A 5,755-nucleotide genomic window follows, 5' to 3' on the forward strand; every position below is an offset into this window, starting at 1 on the left:
TGCCACACAGCATCAGAGACCCGAGTTTGATATTGAGCTTGCATGCTGACTATGAGGAGTTTGCATGTTTTCCCTGTGGGGTTTCCTCCCGGTGCTTCAGTTTACACCACATCCAAATTTATGGGTTAATTGGATTCTACAAATTGCCCCTAATGTTTAGGGAGTGGATGTGATAGTGCGTACCACAGAACTAGTGTGAATTTGTGATCGAAGGTCGGCGTGGTCTCACTGGGAATCAAAGGACTTGTTTCTATGCTTTATCTTTAAATCAATATGGTCATGGCTGACTTATCCCTAGCCTCAACTTCTTCTCCAGGCCAATTCCCCACAACCCACAGTTACCAGATCTTTCAAAAATGTATCTACATCCTCTTTAAATACCTAGTGATATCATAGCCTTCCAGGACTGAGAATTCCAGAGATTCACAGCCTAGGGAGTCATGTTCATGAATGGAATATACCCATCAGGAGAAACAATGTCCCAACGCTATTTTAAGAAATGAGTAACTAAGAAGAACAGAACAGAACCTCCTCCAATTTTGCATTTGCTCATTTTATATTTTCAAGATACTAAAGCAATTGAGATGAAACTTTTGATTATAAATTAATGTTTTAATTAATTGAAGCCAGTTGCCATGTGGTTTCTATGAGAGTTGTGATTGAAAAAATAAAACAGCTGCATGATTTGTTCTGATGTGTTCCTGATTTATCAGTTTAAAAAAAATTAACAGGTATCCTCATTTAGCCCCAATTGCTGCACTTGTGGGATGTGTCAGCCTGCCCTATTCAAATCATTGAGCTTGATCTGGAACCTTTGATGGGCTTGTATGGGATCTGTGAACAGAGTAAGATAAGCCGAGCGAACTCCACAGCTGGTGAAGAAAGAATGAAAAGGAAATACATGGAAGTAAAAATAGTCCCAGTGGTAATCCTAGGGTTCTGAACAATTTATTATTTTCAGTACAACAAAAGTTAGCACACTTTAGCAGATGCTATAAATACATTTTTCTGCCGCAGTTTGCTGTTAATTACATTTGTTTGGTAATTGGATCCTATTTTTCTGAAGCTGCAGCACAGCCTGAAGAGGCCAGGGATGGACTCAGTGACAGAAGGAATCTGAGAGATTATTTTTACTCTTTATTACATGGAACTCAGTCTATCAAGATATCAGAGCAAATGAAAGGACTGCTGATAACATAAGACACTAACAAGTAATTACCTGTTGGAAAAGTCCAAGTAAAAGATCCTCAAACATAACTGTAATATATCCAGGCATTCCAGTGGCTATTTTGGTATATTCCAAGTTTACTGTTTAGATCAAGTGTGATAATGAACGCTTAACCATCAATTATGACAATATATTGTTCTTGAAATATTGTCAAAATGTGATCAGTTTATAAAGCTCACCATACTTTCTTTCAGCTCTTCGGAGATGATAACAATTTTTAAGGTTGTACAATAAGAATTTGCTGCTGCTGTTGATATCAGCGTGTGCTATAGAATCCCCGAGGCTAAAGAATTAGCACACAGCAAGGCACATGGGTGAAAGTAGATATTCAATATTTAGATTGAACAGGTATGCCATAATACTAGCTTAAGAAATTGAATCAATGTTTATAGCAGCACAGTGGCACAGCCGGTAAAGCTCTGCTGTCTCAGAGCGCCAGAGACCCGAGTTCAATCCTGACCGTGGGTGGTGTCTGCATGAAATTTGCACGTTTTCCTGTGGTTATGAAGGTTTCCTCTGGGTGCTCCGGTTTCCTCCCACATCCCAAAGTCGTGCGGGTTTCTAGGTTAATTGGCCTCTGTAATTTGCCCCTAGTATGTAGGGAATTAATGAGTAAGTGGAATAAGTGCGAACAGTTGATCAATGCTGAATCGCTAAAATAAATCTCCGAACTAAAGTAGAAAAATGAGACAAATTGCTGGAATAACTCAATAAGTTCAGGCAGCATCCCTGGAGAACATGGGTAGGTCATAAGATCATGTAATAAGAGTGATAAGATCATGTGATAGGAGTAGAATTAGGCCATTTGGCCCATCAAGTCTACTCTGCCATTTAATCATGGCTGATCTATCTCTCCCTCCTAACCCCATTCTCCTGCCTTCTTCCCATAACCTCTGACATCTGAACAAATCAATAATCTATCTATCTCTGCCTTAAAAATATCCAGACTTGGTCTTCACAGCCTTCTGTGGCAAATAATTCCACAGATTCACCACCGTTTGACTAAATAAATTTCTCCTCATCTCCTTCCTAAAAGAACGTCCTTTAATTCTGAGGTTATGATCTCTAGTCTTAGACTCTCCCACCAGTGGAAACATCCTCTCCACATCCACTCTGTCCAAGGCAATGTTCCGGGTCGGCATCCTTCTTCGGTGAGGTGGGGAAAGCTAGAAGAGTGAAGGAGCAGGGCAAAGCGTGGCAGGTAATAGGTTCACAAATGCCATGGGTTTTTTGATAAGCAGATGATTGGACAAAGGCCAGGGAAGAAAAAAGGGTGCGAGACAAAATGATTGAAGGGTTGTGAATTGTGAAGCCAGAGGAAAGAATGTGAGTGGAGGGAGAGGTGAGAAATTAGTGTGAATATAGGTGGGGCACAAGGGGAGGGTGTTGGGGAGACAGGGAAGGGAAGGGTGAGGCATGTAAAATGGATAATAACAATGGAGAAATTGCTGTCTGCCATTCAACATGATTGCAGCTGATCATACTAGATTAGACTCAACTAGTTCAGAGAACAAAGGGGGACCTGGTGCGGGAGTACTTTAACTTTGTAAGCGCCCTTTATGGGCGACTGTTTGCATACCCGGGCTGTGCAAGCAAAGAATTTCACTGTGACTTGTTACATGTGAAAATAAAATATTCATTCATTCAACTCCTCTTCTGTGCCAGTTTCGCAATTACCCAATCCTCAAAATTGCATCCACCTTCTCTACGGCTATTCTAGCTTCCTTTATCCTCCAGAGTAGTAACTTGCAAAGATTCATTTTGCTTTTAGCATTTTACTGGGCCTGTCCCACTTATGCAACATTTCCGGTGACTGCCGGCACCCGACTGCAGGTCGCTGAAAATATTCAACATGTTGAAAATCCAGCGGTGACCAGAACAAGGTATGTCTCTTTGGGCGACTACTCCCGACCATACAGGCTTCACTCCGCAACATGTCGTCGGTGGGGTTTCTGCGACATCACAGTGCAGTTTCTGAGCTGGAATGTCAACAGTAGACATGGTCTTCTCTCTTTGCCAGTTCCTGGAGAAGTGCAGAGAAGAGCAGATGCCCCTGTATGTTGCTTTCATTGACCTCACCAAGGCGTTCGACCTCGTCAGCAGTGATGGCCTACTTAAGGCTCTGCCAAAGATCGGCTGCCCACCAAAACTGCCGAGCATGATAGAATCCTTCCACATCAACACGAAGGGGACAGTGCAGTTCAATGGCAGCTTCTCAGAGCCCTTCGACATCCGCAGTGGTGTCAAACAAGGCTGCGTCCTCGCTCCCACACTCTTTGGGATTTTCTTCGCTCTTCTGAAACATTCCTTTGCACAGCAACAGAGGGGATCTACCTACGTACTAGATCAGTTGGCAGGCTCTTCAACCTCACCCGCCTCAGAGCAAAGACAAAAGTACGTGAAGCTCTCATCAGACATGTTGTTTGCCGATGACGCTGCAGTTGTGTCCCACACCCAGCAGGAACTGATGGACCATTTTTATCGAGCATGCAAGGACTTTGGGCTGACCATCACCCTAAAGAAGACGAATGTCATGGGGCAGGATACAGAGGCGCCGCCTGTCATCATCATCGACGGCTACGAACTTGATGCCATCCATCAGTTCACGTACCTCGGCTCCACCATCACCGGCAACCTCTCCTTGGACACAGAGATTGATAAGAGGATCGGGAAGGCAGCTACAACTCCCGCTCACCTCACAACTCGAGTGTGGACCAACCCAAAGCTGACAGTGAAGATAGCAGTCTACAATGCCTGTGTCGACGGCAGCGTAGATTGCGGTGGCTGATCCATGTCCACCGCATGGAGGATGGCCGTATTCCAAAGGACATCCTCTATGGAGAGCTGACATCTGGGTGGAGAACCATCGGCCGTCCCCAGCTACGTTACAAGGATGTCTGCAAGAGAGATATGAAGGCGCTCAACATTGATGTGGAGTCCTGGGAGAGCCTTGCAGCTGACCGCATGAGGTGGAGAGGTACCCTGAACCAACATCTCAAATCTGGGGAAAAGAAACTGTTGATCACAGCGGCAGACAAGCGGGCACGCAGAAAGGAGCGCAGTAAGTTCAACAAACTAGAGACCACACACAAATGGCCAAGATTGACTGGCAATTAATTCTAAAAGGGTTGACGGTGGATATACAATGGAAGACATTTAAAGACTGCATGGATGAACTACAAAAATTGTTCATCCCAGTTTGGCAAAAGAATAAATCAGGGAAGGTAGTACATCCGTGGATAACAAGGGAAATCAGGGATAGTATCAAAGCGAAGGATGATGCGTACAAATTAGCCAGAAAAAGCAGCATAAGAGAAATTCAGAGACCAGCAGAGAAGGACAAAGGGCTTAATTAGGAAAGGAAAAATAGATTATGAAGAAAAACTGGCAGGGAACATAAAAACTGACTGCAAAAGTTTTTATAGATATGTGAAAAGAAAGAGATTAGTTAAAACAAATGTAGGTCCCTTGCAGTCAGAAACAGGTGAGTTGATCATGGGGAACAAGGATATGGCGGACCAATTGAATAACTACTTTGGTTCCGTCTTCACTAAGGAAGACATAAATAATTTGCCGGAAATAGCAGGGGACCGCGGGTCAAAGGAGTTGGAGGAATTGAGTGAAATCCAGGTTAGCCGGGAAGTGGTGTTGGGTAAATTGAATGGATTAAAGGCCGATAAATCCCCAGGGCCAGATAGGCTGCATCCCAGAGTACTTAAGGAAGTAGCTCCAGAAATAGTGGATGCATTAGTAATAATCTTTCAAAACTCTTTAGATTCTGGAGTAGTTCCTGAGGATTGGCGGGTAGCAAACGTAACCCCACTTTTTAAGAAGGGAGGGAGAGAGAAAACGGGGAATTACAGACCAGTTAGTCTAACATCGGTAGTGGGGAAACTGCTAGAGTCAGTTATTAAAGATGGGATAGCGGCTCATTTGGAAAGTGGTGAAATCATTGGACAAAGTCAGCATGGATTTACGAAAGGTATGACGAATCTTATAGAATTTTTCGAGGATGTAACTAGTAGCATGGATAGGGGAGAACCAGTGGATGTGGTGTATCTGGACTTCCAGAAGGCTTTCGACAAGGTCCCACATAAGAGATTAGTATACAAACTTAAAGTACACGGCATTGGGGGTTCAGTATTGATGTGGATAGAGAACAGGCTGGCAAACAGGAAGCCAAGAGTAGGAGTAAACGGGTCCTTTTCACAATGGCAGGCAGTGACTAGTGGGGTACCGTAAGGCTCAGTGCTGGGACCCCAGCTATTTACAATATATATTAATGATCTGGATGAGGGAATTGAAGGCAATATCTCCAAGTTTACGGATGACACTAAGCTGGGGGGCAGTGTTAGCTGTGAGGAGGATGCTAGGAGACTGCAAGGTGACTTGGATAGGCTGGGTGAGTGGGCAAATGTTTGGCAGATGCAGTATAATGTGGATAAATGTGAGGTTATCCATTTTGGTGGCAAAAACAGGAAAGCAGACTATTATCTAAATGGTGGCCGACTAGGAAAAGGGGAGATG

The sequence above is a fragment of the Leucoraja erinacea genome, chromosome 1 (genome assembly GCF_028641065.1).
Source record: "Leucoraja erinacea ecotype New England chromosome 1, Leri_hhj_1, whole genome shotgun sequence".
Classification (NCBI taxonomy): domain Eukaryota; kingdom Metazoa; phylum Chordata; class Chondrichthyes; order Rajiformes; family Rajidae; genus Leucoraja; species Leucoraja erinaceus.